Consider the following 18,667-nt stretch of genomic DNA (forward strand, 5'->3'; position numbering starts at 1 on the left):
GCAAAAGCGCTTATCTAAACATGTAGCTTTAAACTTTGAAGATTACTTATGTAACATTCTTATATATAAATTTTCAAAATGTACATTAAGTTGATGATTAGAAAGAAAATTGCCGAAAGGTAGTTACTGCATTAGGTTGGTATACTCCGTCTATTTGGTGCCAGGGACGTAGGCGGCAATTGTTCACACCGATCCCAAACAAACTTCTCATTTTTATATGAATATTTCAGAGCAATTTTCATAATCTATATATTAATAACTCCTAACCATTTAAAATTTTATACCCAGTTTCTGGTTCTACCCGCTTTGGTGAATGGATTTTTTTTTTTTTTCGAGAGTGAGATTTAATCCGTAGATTCTCATTTAAAACCAGCTTAATACCAATTGCAGCTATGGACGAGGATACAAGGGGACATTAAATTAATGGATCAGGTATATGATGGGATCCAGAAGAGTACTACAAGATCCAACAAGGTCCAGGCGTGGTGCACAGAATGGAAAGCATAATTAGGAGTTTAGAATTGGACAGTTCTGATAAAAAGGCTGAAAGTTTATAAGATGAGTTCAAGATACATCTTATTTTAGCTCGTTATCATTTAATGAAACAAAAAACCACTAATGGTCCATGAAATGATTTTCATCAAGAACCAGCAGATTAAGGAGCCACACCTACTGTGTTTGCACCTCGCCTTCCGGTTTACATCCCTGATTTCCATGTACACTAGGGCCTTTGTTGTCCTTTCCATCTTTGGTTTCATCATCTGTAACACCTCTTTCAGTTAACGGAGCCTAACATAGTCAGCCTTCCTAGAGTTGTCCTTTGAATTGTGAATCTCTGCCAAATATTGTGTTTCCCCATTGAACACTTGTGAACATCCTTGAACCCGCTGGTTTTTTGCATCTCATGTATATGCTTCCTCCTAGAAACAGTTCTGCTTTCTTGTTATAAGGAGTTCTTTTGCTCCTCTATTGCATGGTTAGTGGCCTCAAATATAAATTAAACCTGGAGGAATGTCAAGAATGACTTCCATATAGTTCAAGAGACGGTTATCCTTTCCAGTATTAAGGGGTTTAGCCAAGTCTATTCGAGAGACCGTTCCATATAGCGGAATTAAGACTTGTAGAGGAGGCCCTCAATTCCATTGGAGATGGCATCTGGTGGGCATAACCTCCTCCTACTTTTCTATGTTCCCAAGTTCAAAAAACCTATTCCCGGAGGTCCAATTCTTTGCTTCTTTCATATTCCTTGCTGCATTCCTGTGCCTCTTCCTGGTGGAAACTTCCATCCAAAGTTCCAAACCTTTAGAATAGCAACCTTGTGCTTTTGAGTAGCATCAAACTTCATCAATTATGGGCATTTTTTCGGTAGATGGCCATTGCTGTTGCACTTAGGGTAAATCTGTATTATACCTTCATAATCAATCACCTGCTATAGAATGTCACCATTATCTAGATGTATTTCTGCCTCTAGAATTGGCTGGAAATATATATAAACTTCTATACAAATTCTGGCATAACCAGCTCTGATCAACTCATGAGTGCATTGGTCTATCTTGCCATCTGCTATTACTCAAAACATATCCGTCCTTGAGGTGGCAGATCCTTGAGAACCGGTTGTGTTAATCCCTTACGAATCAATACGAAGAAGCATGTGCCTATCACTCCAGCAATGGCACCAAAGCCTGTTCTTCTCTTACTCAACTTACCAGAAGCCTGCCCTTTTTTGTGTAACTTTACATACAAAACTCACCTTTGTGCCCCCTCCACTTCCCGGCTCAAGCAAGACCCACGGTTTTACTGGAACTGCAACCACCTTAAGAAGTCAAGCAAGCAATTTGAATAAGGATTATGAGGAGAAAGAATTAGAACACTGAAGCATTCGTCAAGCCTTGCTTTGTGGGAGGTGAAACAGCGGTGGAAGCGGACAAAATAAATGACAGCATAGAACACTTTCATAGTCGTCGAGCTGCATTCCGAAAAAGGTGGCCTACTTGAAAGAAAGGGTGGGCACTCTTGGTTTGGAGGTAGGCACTTTTGTGAGTGCTTTGTTGATTTGCTTTGCGAGCGCTTTCTAAAAAAATGGAACTTGTCAAGCTTTGACTGAATCAAGGCACGGTGGATGATTAGTGCTTACCAAATGTTTCATTGAATGCCATTATTCAGACAAAATGATATTAACTATTTTTTTCACTTTTTCGGGAAGGGAACTCATAAATGAAGCCATAACATGACGTTGGAGCGGATTTCAAAACCGACGGCGATTCTCACCTAAAGAAAAGGGAAGAGTAGGAGAAGTCATTCTTGTCAAACCATCCATTATCAGCTTGGTCTACCTTGCGATTCCATAACAAAGAAGAGTCTTGAGAGTTGTGACCATATTGAGAACTTGAAGGAAGATTCTACCGAGAGAATTCATCCATTGTGTGGCTACAAGGAACTTCCCTACAACTCTCTACATCATTTGTTTTAGAACTTCCTCTGGCAAATCGAGTGAGGAATCCACCTTTGCCCAAGCAGTGAACTTGGGTATATTTGTTACCCTGCGAAGTTTCTTTAGGCCTTCTGTTGCAAACTTAACATCGATAGTAACCCTCCCTACACCATAGAGGAAACACTCAATAATGGACCACTAAAGGGGACTTTTCATCTTCTCAAAAGTTTCTTTTAGAATAATTATCTGTCGTCCATCTCCCATTCGGATCACTTCAAGTTCCTCAATGTCTTCAATCTTTATTGCAGTCTTCAACCACTCTAGCCCAAAACTGGTTCAAAGTTTTTGGCTTTGGTGAAAGCCCTTTCATGCTCATTCCAAGCCGCAGCTCTATGGATTGGGGCCAAAGCCTCATTGTTGATCTCTGTCTTCCATTGTGTTCTCTCCAATCTTGCTCCATGAGAGGTAAGTCGAGCATCTTATCCACCATGCCTGTGTCTGACACAACAGGTTTCCCTCCATCCTTTATATCTGGATGACTTTCTTCACTATCTTTGCAGACTTTTATCATCATATCCGAGCCACCAAAACCCTCAGATTTCCCCTCTACTGCCTACCGGCCATGGCCCTCCTCTAACGAAACCTTTGAACCAGCTTACCTCCTCAAACTTTGTTTCTCTTCCAGCACCTCAATTTATGGCATAGTCTTCTTCTAAATTATATATCCTTTCCAAATAACCTCATTTGCTACATTGAGTATTAGATTCATTTGGTTTTGGCCAATTTCCAGTCAATGCATGATTCACCCGAAGTCCCCACATCCTTGAGGATTTTGTGACCATCAACATGCATTAGTAATAATCAATAAACATGAACTCCTTTTTCTTTTGCTCATAGCTAAGTTATTTTCTTTTGCAAGTCATCTTTTTTAAGGTGTGTCTGATAGCTTAGATCTCATATTTGAGACTAAAATGTGGCACGTAACATCCCCTATCAAAACAAACAAAGGATCTCACTAGTTCAATTCACATTACATGCAAAAAAAAAAACCATGGGTTTGAGGTTGGATGTTTTTTTTTCTTTTTTTTTCTTTGTTTTTGGGTGGGTTGGGCGGGGGGGGCGGGTGGGGGAGAAGAGGGATGGTTGCCAGCGATCATACATTCCCGTGGATCTCAGATATGTGGTAAAAAAATGCACTACCTTAAGGTTTTTTTTTTTAATTCTTTAGCTTCCTCAGTGTGAGGGACTGCATCAATAGATTTGTTTCATATTCCAATGCAGGTAAAAAGCCTAGACATCCAAAAACCATTCCCAAGTCTTTTACTAGGAAGGCTTGGAGCTATAGGATCCAACATGTTGTGAATAATTGGTCATCAACTCATATTTACCCCTCATTACAAAAAAAGGCTGACTGAAGGTCTTCTGACTTAAGTTGATCTGAGGCTTCTATTGGTTGACACCTCATATCAACTCATATGCAAAGAAACTATCACAAATGGTTTGTTTTCATTTTTTAATTTAAATATGACTCACTCATATGAAACATCAACTGCATTTGCCCACTATAAATTGTATTATTTGAAAAAGGATTGGGGTTTGAAATAATAGCACCTTATAGTTTTGCTTACACAAAAAAGACTTGCATAAAAATACACAGGTAGGCCACAAACAAAGGGATAACTTGTATCTCTTAAAGTAGGTTGAAGAATGATAAGATAGTATAAATACCCATTTTATAACTGTTTGGCCTAAAGCCAACCGAGACCCAACTGGTAACTTCCAAGCAACAATGGTGTTTATCAGTGCTTAGCTGGTCTTGAATGGTGTTGAAGACAACATCTTTTTATGGATCTCATAATTATTAGTTCAAGCTCGAATAACAACCTTTTTTAGTTATTTTCTCCATGATGCTTATATCTATAGCATCCACATTCTTTTTCCCTGTAATTGTGCCTGATCTGCATTTGTTGATGTGCTTGTGCTCTTATAATGCAGATGCTCGCTATCTAAGGAAATGCCCAAGAGAGACTAGAAGGTGAGTGGCTTAAAACTTTGAACCATGTATGTCAACCATCAATTTATCTGTGCGTTAAACACATGTTGTTCTCACAAATTGATCTCCTTTGCTTTTTCAAATTATGTGCGCCCTTTTTTCCAATAAAATATTGTAGTTACCTACTAATTTATTAAGAATCTTAATATTAAAGGGAGATGATATTAAAGGGAGATGGGAGAGAAAGGTCAACATTTGAGTTGTCTAGTTGGTTGAAAGTCCTAAAATAATGCAAGTCTACTAACTTTCCTTTTATTTTCTTTTTCCTACCACCTTAATAAAAGAATTAACTTTTACACAAATCATACAGATCAATTTGGGTATAGTGTAACGCTGGTCCTTTTTTTCTACATTTTCCTCATTTATCAGTCTAGAGTAAATTAATTGCTAATGTCTCTATCAATTTTATATACTCTTATCTTATGGACATTGATTGTATACTGTTGATATATATATATATATATATATATATATATATATATACACTTTGTTAGTTGCTTTATTTCATTGTATGTTGATGTTAGGCCATTTATATGTGTAGAGAAAGAGAAAGAAAGTATTTTTGTGGCTTTTTACGTTTTTTTACATATTTTATTAGACATTTTTTTTATTGGTTGTGGATTTTAGGTTATTTATGGATTTAGGTCGTTTTATTTGTAGAGAGAGATAGAGAGAGAGAGAGTGAATATTTTTATTTATTTGTATTTTTAATATGTTTTTCGAAATATTTCCTTTGTCATATGTGAATTTTTTATTGAGAGAAAAAAATGGCATTTTTATTAGTTCATAAACAGTTGTCCTTGCAACCAAAAGGTATTTAAGAGGTCTAACGTGGGCTTCATCGCCTCTCCTGAAGAAGGGATTAGTCACATGCTTGGTTCAACAATGTTTCATAATTAAGGCTCCAATTAGGCTAAAATCTTAACTTCTCTTGAGAGTGTTCTCTTCATTAAACATCTCTTAAAATTAAAAGCTGGCCAACAAAAGAGACCCAGTGTGAGAACTCACCATACCCACTTGTCAGGCCTGTCATTTCTCAACAAATCCTTGTCCCTTCTAACATAACAGTCAATTAAACAATCAAACTAAAAAATCAAACACACGTAGACTATTCAATTCTATCCCACCTGTCTAATTGCACCTTCCTTGCATGTTGAACTCAATAGTTAGAGAATTCAAGCAAAAAAAGAAGCAATTTAAAATGAACAAGAACAGAAACACACCAAGAAAATGAAGAAGTGAACTTATATTTACTAAGTTGAACAGTTGCTTACTAACTACAAGATATATATACACACACAGAGACTAAAAAAAGAAAAAGAAAAACCAAAAGTACAAACCTTTCCACCAGTGCCCTAAAATATTCCAAATTCTAAAAAGAGAATTAAGAACAATAAACAATGTTGCAAATCCTACCTAAGAGGCACCAGAAGTTACTTTTGGTATACATTCGTGGTTCCCAGCCAATGGCAACAAAAATGTGGTGTGATTTTTAGGTCAAATCTCTTCAAAATGATATTACCATACACTAAATTTTAAATTTATTACCAGAACCCAACAAGTGGCAGATCCAGATCGAATAAAAGGAGCAAAAAGATAAATAATTCCTAAACTGTGGTTGCTTCAAACCACTAAACTGTCAATTTAGTATTTTGATTTGCACTCCAACTCCTCCGAATCTGCCTTTAATTTCTCCAAAAGCAATTACCAACTTGGAGAAAAATGAGAACAAAGAAAAACAAGGGCGTTAACCTAGAGCTTAGACCTGCTCACGAGTAAGAACTTAACTCTATGTTAGACTAATAAACCCTTTAATATCTCTAAACTTGAAACAGAAAATAACCCCCGGTGACCATGATGTGTTTGAAAAGTGCGACCTTACCCGCCAGTGTTAGATATGGCCCAGGGTGCCGCATGTTGAGAACAGACCCTCTGCCATTTCGCGGACATGACATTCGGTCCTACCCATTTCATGGCCAGGCATGGGGGTGTGCCGACCTCAGTGCTGATGCCAGTTTAGCTTGGCTCATTGACAGGCAGATCGGCGACCCTAGTGTTGTGGGTCTGGCGAGAGGAAGAGTTCGGCAAGTTGACCATGTGAAATCTGTGCTTTCTAAACTAGAAGGCAACTGAAAATAAACAAATTTGAAAATTTGTGAAAGAGGAGAAACCACTCTTGATTTAAGGTGTCCAATGCATGCACTAGCAGATATCAAACCTAAAATCCTCAGTTCAACTAATAGCTAGAATAATTAATTGCTGGAAACTTGTCTGGTTGCTGCAAGTAATATAATTTCTTCTCATATACATATTTTCTCAGAAATTTATAGAAAAAATATTCTATGACTCTGTGTTCAACATGAATTTTGCAACCACTGGATCAAATCAGATTCCCTACAGTAAAATTAAGTTAGGGACAAAGGGTAACAAATCTTGGGAAGCCAAACAAATCAATTATTCAAGTAAGGTCACCCAAAAATCCATAGTTTTGGAATCTGTTCCTGCAGGTCAGGTCAGGAGATTTCAGTGTAGCTTCTTCCTACCAATGCTAACAAACAGAAGGTACAAACAAACAAAGACACTACTTGCCTATCTTTGTGCAAGTCCTTGCCTACCTAATGCCTACTGCAAAGACAACTTTTGCAGCCAGCATTATTCAGCCAAGATTTACGTCAATTCACACAAATCGATTTGGATACCATAACATTGTGACGAACACTAATAAAAACTTGATTTGGCAGTAGAAAATTATATCAAACTACTGTGCGCAAGGAAAGTAAAGCCTTTTGAATTGGCTGTTCCAAAACCAACGAACATCCACAAGAACACTCATCAAACTGTTCCCTAAGCAAACCTTAAAAGGAAATAATAAGAATATTGTCTTGCCTTCCTAAGAAAACAAGTTGAGATAAATTGGAAACCACAAGACAACAAAGTATTCTACACTACTTTGAAAAATTAAAAATAGGACGAGCCTTTAGGTTGCATCTATCCGTAGACCAGCTAGATTTTCAACTGCATCGACTACAGCTAGGACCACCAACAAGTCGGACCTGCAGCCAGTCCAGTAAGGATGTCAATGGTCTGTTTTCACTCACTGATCTGAGTCCTGGCTTTTTTAGAAACAGAATCAAGATGACATGATCTGTATTCAGTTTGTTGTGTCCCGGATACATGTTCATGATGCAACAAGCATCTCATCCCCATCTAAATTTTCAAATTTCGACCCAGTTGAATCTGAATTTATTACCAAAATTTAGAGCCATGTCCTCACCTGAATCTGAAAAATAGATTGGACATGGTAAAGCCTGAGTTAAATACCAGTCTAACCCATTCATATCCTCAGAATTCAGTCCGCCTAGACGTGGCTTTTACTCCATTTATATTAGGTAAGGACCCAGGTCCACTGAGACCTAACAATTGAAGCATCCTCACTCAGTTAAAGGCCATGTAGATCAAAATTAGCTTTCACATTTACATCAAACAAATCTGCACTTAAAAGTATCAATCCTGGTTTGCAACTCTATTTATTCCCTTTTTCATGTGTGATAGTGGACTTCCTATTAACTGCTAAACATGGGATTGTAAAATCCAAACCTGGATGTTGTGATTAAACTAGCAGATGTAAGAATGTAAATACCTTGAAGTCTTGTGGTCAAAGATGAACCCCAAGATGAACCTGGGCCAGAAGTGCATATAAATGGAGAATTTCTCCTCTGCATTTTGTGTCATAGAGCTTTCATACCAAAAATTATAATAAATGGGGCAATAGAAGGGGAGTACCTTGAAAGAGCCATAGATTCCCCACTGGACATTAATGCCCCAATCATGATAACATGCAGTGAAAGACTGCACGTACGCAGACCCCAGGAACCAATGTAGTTCACAGCCCACAAGATGGACAGAGTTTACTTAAGAGCTATTTTGGCAACTAGCTAATAGATAAGTGAACAAATGATGAACACCAAAACGAGGAAAATAGACAGCTCAAGAAGACATAAATCATTAACAGCTCAAGAAGACATAAATCATTAATTGTTGCCTCTGAAGAAGGACAACAAGATTATCAGCAGAATGAGAAATAATAGTGCAAAACACAACAACGAAGCTACAACAGTTCAATCACACACAAAACAACGACACCCCTCCCCCCCAAGTTCCCAACCCTTGTCAGGTTATGCAAAACCTAAAGGAAAACCAGGTTGGTGCATAGTCAAACATCCTGAAAACGATGTTTTGAAGGTTTTTTTCCTTTGAAACCCGGTTTTCGAGCGGGTCGCCAAACACCCCCTAAGTGTTTTCTGGATATATGCAAATAGATTATTTTAAAAAACATAAAATCAGAATTTGTTGAACAAATTTTGGTATTTATTTAGGATTTTTCATTGCACAGTTTCTAAAAGTAGAACAAAAATAGCACACCTCAAAAACAATTTTTCCTAATGACCATATCAGCGACACAACCAGCAGTCCCACGAACTTTTTCAGATTTTATTTATCAAAAATTGAGTGAAGATATTGAAAAATGAAAACCAAGCATCTAAGTCAACAAGGCTCCTAAACAAATCCATGCCACAATTAAAGTGAGAACTAAATACGATAAGCACTATAATAAATAACCACTAAAGCAGAAAAAAAGAAAAAGAAAAAGAATGAACTACTATAAAATCTAAGCAACAATTGCCGAGCTCAACAAAACTAAAAAAAGTCTAACTAAACCAGAATATGATCCTACTGAAAACAAATCAAACCAAAAACCTTTACCTATGCTGGACATGTAGAATACCTAACTAAGAAACATGACTAGTCAACTTTTCAAAAAACGTCAGTGTTCAAATCGACCGGTGCTTTCGAAAAAAGGTACCCTAAGTCTAGGTTATGCAAGTTGAAGACATTAATATGGAATAATAGGTCAAGTTTAATATCTTGTCCCAAATTGTCTACCTCTCCTGAGACAAAGGAAACAATGGAGAACTTGTCACACCCAACACGGACTAGGTTTGACGGGTTTCATCTATTCCACGTATGGATGAGCAGTTTGGTAATGAAATGGCCAAGTATCTCTCAAGAACAAAGGGGGATTGGTTAAATCCTCCTATCCTTAGGAAGCCTGGAATTATGATGTCAACTTTTTACTTTGAAATAGTTCAAAAATGATTAAATTTAACTCATAAGTTTGAGTGTTTGTGTTGTAATATGGCCTTGATTTACACATACTACCGTACAAGCTTTAGGTTTCTTTTCGCATCAATGTTGTCGATGCTCTAGAAATGATGCCTTTCAATTTTCAAAGTAAAGATAATAAAAAAGGAGCAAATATTGAACCCAGACACACACATCCATGAAAGATTGTCACATTCAATTCTTAAGAGTTCAGCCTTCATGTCTTTCATTCTCATTTTATTTCACCCCATCGTTCTCCTCTACTCTGCGGCTCTGCGAGAGCAGCGAGACTGGTTTTTGACGGCCTTCTTCGATACTCCCTAGACACACATCCACGAAAGATTGTCACATTCAATTCTTAAGAGTTCAGCCTTCATGTCTTTCATTCCCATTTTATTTCACCCCATCGTTCTCCTCTACTCTGCGGCTCTGTGAGTGCAGCGAGACTGGTTTTTGACAGCCTTCTTCGATACTCCCTGTTGGGAGTTGGCCATCGGCCATCAGCTCTGCGACTACAGACTGCCACATTGCCGTCACCGACTCACCGCGGCGCCATCACCGCCGAAGGTTGGTTTTTCAACCGCATATTGACGTTCCATGTTCTATCTCTCCTTCTTGCTATCACTCATAGTAACATAGTGTATATTAGTTGTAGGTATCTCTCGAGTCTCTCTGGATTGGCGGCCGCCGGCCCCTCTCTCTACATCTCTGATCTCTCTCCGTCTAGCATCGGCTGAAGGAAAAGAGAGAAGAAGACCGTTTTCTGTGAGGTTTTCCCCAAATTCACAGCATGTGGGTTTCTATGAGGTTCTCTAAATGTAACCGTGCTGTTTTTGTACCAGTTTACTAGTGGTAGATTTTTGTCAGTTTACATGTGGTTTCATCATTTCATATTGCTCTTTGTAGTTTGTCTCCTGCAGTTTGGCTCACTATGTCGTTGGTCAGTTGCATTTTTTGTTTCATGTGGATCTCCTATTAGTGTATTCTTTCAGATCATTTAGGAACTTTGAGAGTTCTGAATTCAAACCAGAATCCAACATGTGCTTTTATGGGTGTTCAATTTTGATGAATTTATGAGGATTCTCTCACTAATCCCTTCATTGATAGTCGTATAGCATTTTCGTATATCTATTGAAACTCAAATCTTCTCATTGTTGTTTGTCTTGATACCTGTGGGTGTTTGCGGACTTATTTAGAAACCTGGGGGGATCTTGCGATGGGAGGGTTATCTTGCGATGAAGAAGGATACGATGATCCACTTTCTGTCTTTTGGATAGCTCGTGCTTCAGAGGCCCCCGTTTGTTTGCATTGAGGGTTCATGAATGTTTTTCATGGTGTAAGGTGGACTATCCAAGTGATTGATCACAGGAGGTCGATGCACAACTCACAATGTTTAGAACCGTGTGGAATAAACTTGTAAGTGTCATGGTTTTTGGATAAATTCTTTCTTTTAAAATTTGGTGGACAACTTGTCGGACCACATTGTGCCCAGAATGCAGCAGCAAGTCCTTCGATCTTTTGGGAGACATTGACATCATTGGACCATCTTTTTCCTTGTGTTGTTTGAGGGTATCTCCATTCTTCCAAAATCTACATAGTCTGGATTCTGCGTAGTCACACATACCTCGTCTTTGCATCTTAGTTTTTTTTCTTCTTCCTGGTCTTTTTCCTTCCTTTTCTTCCCCCCTTCCAACTGCATTTGTTAACTCAGTCATATGAACTTGCACAATTGGACTGTCAAAAATAATGCATATGGTTAAGAAACCTTGTCTGATCATGTTACATCTTTAGGTGATCTTCATTTCATTAACCTTGGTCTAGCCTCTGCCTTATGTAAGATTTATTTAATGCATATGGTTAAGAAACCTTGTGTGATCATGTTACATCTTTAGGTGATCTTCATTTCTTTAACCTTGGTCTAGCCTCTGCCTTATGTAAGATTTATTTATCATTGTCATTTTACTGTATGTCAATTGAACATATTCCTGCAATCATTCTTTCGATGGCCAACTTGTGAGCTCTATTTCTCATGGACGTTTTGTTTTTGTCTGAGAGCTATACGAAGCTCATCGCAAAATTTAATGATAAGCATGCATGTGACAACTATTGGGGGCTGAGTCCAAGATAATTGTAATGCTAGATTCCACCACAAGGTTTATGTGTGACAACTGACAATGTTATGCATCCACTTTGCTTCTTAAGTTTCATTGAACTATTAAAGAGAGCCATTTGCAGGAATACATGCATTCTATATTTTACTATGAAATGAACAATGGTACTTTATTGAGTTATGTTGGCTAACAAAGTGTTTCAACTATTTGTTTGATAGATGGTTTGAGTATTTTAGACGACTGATTAATTAACCTCTCTCTATTTTGGTATGTTTGTTTCTTTCAATAAGTTGCAACTTATTCTGTCCTAGTTATTGACTTATTGTTCATCAACATTTTCAATAAGTCTATTGTGCATTTTATTGTTCTTTTTTATTGTCTTGGTTTTATCTATATGTGTCATTTCAACTTATGTGAGTTATGTCGCCTAGTTATTTTGATAAATAATATTGTCCAACTCCTATTATGAAAGCAATCGAATCATACTCATTTACCAAGAGAGAAGTTGTCTCCAAGAAAAAAAGGACTTCAAAAGTATAGATTGATTTTACATTGCTTAAATATAAGGAAAAAGAGTTTGTCAAATACAAACGTTGTGGAAAACGTTTGAAATGATGCACTGCTAATGGAACTAGTCATTTAAGTCGACATATAAACTTTTGTTTAAATAGGCAAATCAAGAAAGAAAAACAAAGAATTTTATTACTTGCAGTTAGTGACTTTAGTGCAATTTTACTATATATACAAAAATTTGACATGGAGTCTATAAGAAAGTCGATGTCAAAGTGTGCAATAGCATATGATCTTTCGTTCAATTTGACATAATATAAATATCATAACAACCTTCTTCAAGTTTGGAAAACAATGTTTGTTCCATTTTATAAAAGAACGTTAAAAAGAGAAATTATGTTAATGTTGAGAAAAACCCGATTTGAAGGATTTATAAATGATTCTACGAGCGAGTTTCGTTGACATTTGATATGCAGACTACACATCGAAGATTGAGTTATCTATGCGTGACAAGACAATATATTGATAGATATTAAAAATTGCATGCTCATATCTCATATGTTCAATTTTGTACATGTACCTCCACCACATATATAATGCAAATAGTTTGTAGAAGTTTTAGCAGAATGCATCTCTAAATGGAACATTTTGTCAAAGTTATTTTCTATTACTGCTGACCATTGTTCGACGAATAATAGTGCAATAACTACATTGAAAAGGAACTTAGGAAGAAGAAACCTTATTTAGTAAAAGGGCAACATTTGTATATTCGATGTTGTGCACATATTCTAAATCTTATGGTTTCAAAAATTCGTGAAAATGTTAAATATATAAAGAGATAAACAAAGTGATTATATTCTTTTAAGAATTGTATAAGAACAATGGACTTGAATGTCACAAGAAAATTAACCTATGACGTTCCAACTCGATGGAACTTTACATATATTTGGTTAAGAAATGCATGATTCTAAAATGCATTTCAACATTTGGCTTATGTAAATCCCAATCATATAAATTTGTCTTCTGATGATGAATGATCTTATGCAACTTCCTTGTGCCCACTTTTAAAGTTATGCTATAATGTTACAAATATCTTCTTTACCATTGGAAACATAACACCGAATGTGGTTTTTGAAGAAATATAAAAGGTATGCAACCATTTGCGTATACATCATGTGGCAGGCAATGATTATATAAGGTCATTAACATACAAAATGCAAGAAAATTTTGACAAATATCGAAAAAATTACTACAATGTGCCATTTGAAATTGCATTTGTCTTAGATTCTCGATCTAAATTTGAATATTTAAAATATGTGATTGACAATTTAAATGAAGTTGATGCAATGATACAATATGAAAGAGTAGAGAGCAGTCTTCATGAATTGTATGCTGAGTACAAAAATGTATATGGTTCAAACGATGAATAAAATAAAAATGCAAATAATGCCATTATAGAATTTGAAGAGAGAGCTTTTTCGAGACATATTACATGAGTTCCGCATCTCCTCAAGTACTTCGCACAGATCTGAACGCATATTTAACTGATCCAATGGAACGTCATCGGCCTAATGAAGACTTCAATATATCACCTTGGTGAAAGACAAATGAAAGTAAATATAGAGTTTTATCCAAAATAGCTCAAGATATATTGACAATCCATATATCTATGGTCGCATCTGAGTCTGCATTCAGTACAGCTAGAAGAATCATTAATGATTATCGATATTCAACCACTTCTGAAACTGTTGAAGCACTAGTTTGTACACAGAGTTGGATTCGTGATGAACATCTTACGTTTCGCTTGAATTGTCTTTATCACGAATCCAACTCTGTGTACAAACTAGTGCTTCAACAGTTTCAGGAGTGGTTGAACATCGATAATCATTAGATTCTTCCAACTATACTGAATGCAGACTCAGATGCAACCATAGATATAGGGATTGTCAATATATCTCAAGCCATTTTGGATAAAACTTTATATTTACTTTCATTTGCCTTCCACCAAGATGATATATTGAAGACTTCATTAGGCCGATGACGTTCCATTGGATCAGTTAAATATACTTCCAGTTTTATTCCTTTTTTTCCCTCTTATCATCGAGATTAATCTGCACTTTACTTTATCCATCAGTCAGGATACGTGTTTAGTACTTTCAATCTACATTTCTGTGCTTCATAAGCAACCTGCTACCAAGAAAGGGTGCAATCAGGAATCCATCAGGATCATCCATTAGAATACATTATTATGATGCTCCTGAGTGAGACAACTGAAAAAGAACCCAGAATCCCATGTGTAGAACAGCTCCAATTTGATCTGTTTGCAGATTCATGCAGTCTAGCAAAATCAGCTCACCAAGATGAGTTCAGCTCAGAAAGATTAGTACATGGAATTGTGTATATACTGCCTAAATTTTAAGAATAGAATAACTTGTTGATGCAACTCGGCAACAAATATGTTCTTCTTGTCTGCAACTTCTCTACAAGAAAAAGTTTCCAAAATAAGCCATTTGTTGTGTAATTACAAAGCACTGCTTGAGTTATTTGAGAACAAGGACTGAGCAAACAGGCATGATCCTGCCAAGAAAAATAAATATATAAAATATATAGGTTGATGTTGGAAATTCCTTCCTTTAGCATCACGAAGTTAACTAGCCCAACAAATTGCATAGCATTAGAAATGCAAGACCTACCAATAAAAAACAAGCTATCTGAAGCAATAGACAAGCAAATGGACCAAGCCGTCGACCAAAAAAGGTGCATTTCAGGGATACGCAGGGTATTTTTACAAAATAATTAAAATATGCAGGGGGTTATAGACTTTTAATGATACAAATATGAAATTAATCATGCTCCATCATTTTGATGCTCACTTGCTCTTCCAAATAACCACTAAGAATAATGAAATCCCATAGTAACATAATGAAAATGAGACTCTATATACCTCTTTAGACTAGAGATCCTGTGCCTTGATCTTAATCATTTCAGACTCCCACAAAAATTCTGGAAAAGGGATTTTCTTCACTTGAAGGCATTGTCGAAGAAATGCTTTTTGACAAAGTAGGTAAAATTCCTATAGTTCACAGAAGCCTTCCAATGATCTACCAGATGAACCAACTTAGACGCCCAGATCTTATCAACAAGAACCATCTAGGTAATATACAGTGGCTAAGAACATGATCATGTTTCTCCTAGTAAAACAAATATTCAAATGTTCACTTTGAGCCATAAGATGGCTACTGAAACATCTTAAATTCTCTATGACAGTTGATCACTTGATCATAGAATTCCTACTATAAAACTTTTCTAGGAAGCTGCTTAATACACCTTTAGTTTTTATTTTGGTCATTATGAGTAACCTTGGATATCATGATATGTATGACGAGGAAAAATGAAACTTAAAAAACGTGGTCATGTTTCTACTAGTATTATTACATGGAAATGGTGGTAACATTTTCCAGCAGATTACACATTTACTGGATAAGAGAATGCTTGGATAGGGGAATGCTTAAAATTCCCCAAATAGGTATCAAGTGTCCTTGAATGTCATGATCTCAGCTTCTGGCAATCAAAATACATTTCAGACAATTAAAATTTGGTCAAACACATGATTAAGAAATCACTTATTTAACTCTTTCTTAATAATAGAATCTCAAGATAGTTGAAGAGAATGGGTCATCATATTTAACACCAGCAGCGACTTAATTTAAGCCATCCAATGGTTCAAACAGTATATTTGAAAGTAGAACAGAAATGACATATATTCTAAAAATTATAGGAAATAACACAATGATATCATACCAGTTGGTGCTTCCAAATTTTTGCAAGATATGCTTTAGAAAAATGTCCCAGATCTACAGGGAACAATTGCAAAGATGAGTCTCAAGCCAGAAGATTAATTAAACAAATAAAATAGTTTTGAGAAGGGGACTCCAGGCAATGTTTACCTTTGTTGTTGCCCTAAATCTCTACAAATTGCTTCTTTACAACCAAAGGCACTGGGAAATAATGAGATGTGGTAAGGGAGCAGCTAGCATATAATGCCCAATTTGATTTGAAGGAGAATGCAGGCATAGGAGGAAGGAAAGCCTTCGGTTGTTCAAAGCAAAGTGATGATCTTCCACAGATGAGCAGTAATGTGCGAGTGACGCCTCTTATGGTAGGATACAGATGGTGACCAATCGATCAAATGAACAATGAAGCAGGGACCAAAAGATGACCAATCTGGTTTAGCGGAAGCATCGGCTGCAAAAGGGGGAAATCTCTGGCATAGACAATTGGAATCCAATTCAAATGAAAAAAAGACAAATCTGATAAAGCAGCAGATGGGTCCAGAACTTAACGCCAAAGCGTTCTCTTTCTATCATGTGGAGAGCTTGCGATGATGCTAAGTTGCTAACCAGTGGGAAAAGAAAAACAGATGTTCAATGCATTCAAGGGAAACGGGTGAAAATTTTTCCGTTCCTCATGACCAATTTTGCCATTGAAAGAGAGAAGAAGTCGAATCGAAAACAGTCGATCAGAATCGCAAGGCAAATGGGCGCTTTGCCCTCATTCCATTTCTTTAGCATCAAATAGAAAAAAAGGAACTATTCAAATATAAGAAAAAACACAAGTTTTTCCACATCCAAGGGAGAAATCCGGAATTGTGCACAGTAGTTGGAATACTGGTAGGAGTGAAGAAAAATGGCAGAGAGAGAGAAAGGCGAAACAAGAAGAGAGAGACAGAGATGACAGGCTGCAATGGACGGTGGGAAAATGGCGGAGGAAGAGCTTGAGAGAGAGAGAGAGAGAGAGAGAAATACCTTTCACCGCTGCTAGACGCTGCGCTGGTGAGGAGATGCCCAAATCAAGCCGCTGGTGAGAACGCTGTGCAGGAGGAAGAATGCGCTGTGCAGGAGGAAGAACGCTGGCGACGGATGCATCTGGGCAGCAGCAGCGAGAGAAGGGGAAAGGCGTGACGAAGGCAGGTTGGATGAAAAACAAGACGCGAGGGTTTCGAGTGAGAGATTAAGAGGGTTTTGAGCGAGGCTCGTTTGAGAGGCTGGAGGCGAGGAGAAGCCCAACCGGTAAAAAAATATTTCTCCAAATTTTTTACCTTTCAGGCGGAAAAAAAAATCCGAAAAAAAAATTCCGGAAATGGTTTCGTCACTTTTTTTTCTTTGGAGCACGGGTTTAGGTTCGGCCCCTGGTTTTTTGATGGGAAGAAATTTTTTTAAAAAATTTGAATTTCTTTTTCTGAGTGAATTTCCACTGCATCAAACGTAACATGATCATAATGTTTAAGCAATGGAACGTAATCGAAAAACGAAAATAGAAAGGAAGTGAATAGGGGCAACGGTCGATTCTTTTGCTCGGTTTAAGCGCTTCATTTAGACAGATTTGTGAAAAATATTTATTTAAAAAAATCTTATAAACATTGATTTTCCAGTATCTCTAACTAATAATTCACGAGAAACTTGGTATGAAATTAAACATTTCAAATTTTGTAAAATCGTAGAAACTTATCTAAACAACCAAAAGCGCTTATCTAAACATGTAGCTTTAAACTTTGAAGACTATTACGTTGCATTCTTTCAAAATGCACATTAAGATGATGATTAGAAAGAAAATTGCTGAACAAGTGTTACCGCATTATGTCGATATACTGTGGGTTCCAAACAAGCTTCTCATTTCATATGAAACAAAAAACCACTAAATGCATTTACAAGATGCTTTTAGCTCTTGCTTGACATTATCTTTACATATGAAACCATATATTAGTTTTAAGTTAAATGTAGGTAAATAATTGCTGTTTCTTTAATTAACATTATCTTTACATGTGAAACCATATATTAGTTTTAAGTTAAATGAAGCATTGACGAAAAATCTGAATGGTGGTAACGATTATGTCATATTTGGAACAAAAAGTTTCAAAGCGTTCAATATTCGTAGCCTAATTTCAAATGATGGTAGCTTTTTGGAATTTTTTAACCCTATGATATGTCCTGCATAATTTTTATAAAATTGCAGAACAAATAAATTAAAAATTTCTCCTAAAACTATTTTCTAGACGGTTTTCTTACTTCCAACCATAGATAAATATTTATCGGTGGATTCATTTTAAAGGAAAACAAAAACTAGACAAGAAAACTTGGCGGAAAACAAACAAAAAGAAAATTCGACCCAATTTTGGGGAAATGGGTGCTTGGCTTTGATTCAGTTATGGTGCATACAAGTAAAACTTTAGAAATTAATGTCCCGCAAATAACATTTTACATAAAAATCTTCTTTGATGGAAACCCTCCACCCGCCGGGGGCTAGGTTTTGCACAGTAACTTTATATGAGTCCAGCTGAGTTCGAGTTTATTAGCGACCAGATTTAAAATCTACTTCTCTCAACTCAACTAAACCACTTGA

At 36.6% G+C, this 18,667-nt stretch overlaps 1 long non-coding RNA gene across 1 annotated transcript; it reads right to left on the bottom strand.

Annotated features, from left to right (window-relative positions):
- Positions 1–13,618: 13,618 nt before the first annotated feature.
- LOC116249167 (uncharacterized) lies at positions 13,619–17,311 on the bottom strand. The gene is made up of 4 exons (XR_004171102.2): positions 17,074–17,311; positions 16,216–16,532; positions 16,070–16,122; positions 13,619–14,748 (listed from the first exon to the last, which is right to left on the bottom strand). It is a non-coding gene; the product is annotated as an uncharacterized LOC116249167 (long non-coding RNA).
- Between the last annotated feature and the right edge of the window lie 1,356 nt (positions 17,312–18,667).

This window comes from Nymphaea colorata, chromosome 1 (genome assembly GCF_008831285.2).
Source record: "Nymphaea colorata isolate Beijing-Zhang1983 chromosome 1, ASM883128v2, whole genome shotgun sequence".
Classification (NCBI taxonomy): Eukaryota; Viridiplantae; Streptophyta; class Magnoliopsida; order Nymphaeales; family Nymphaeaceae; genus Nymphaea; species Nymphaea colorata.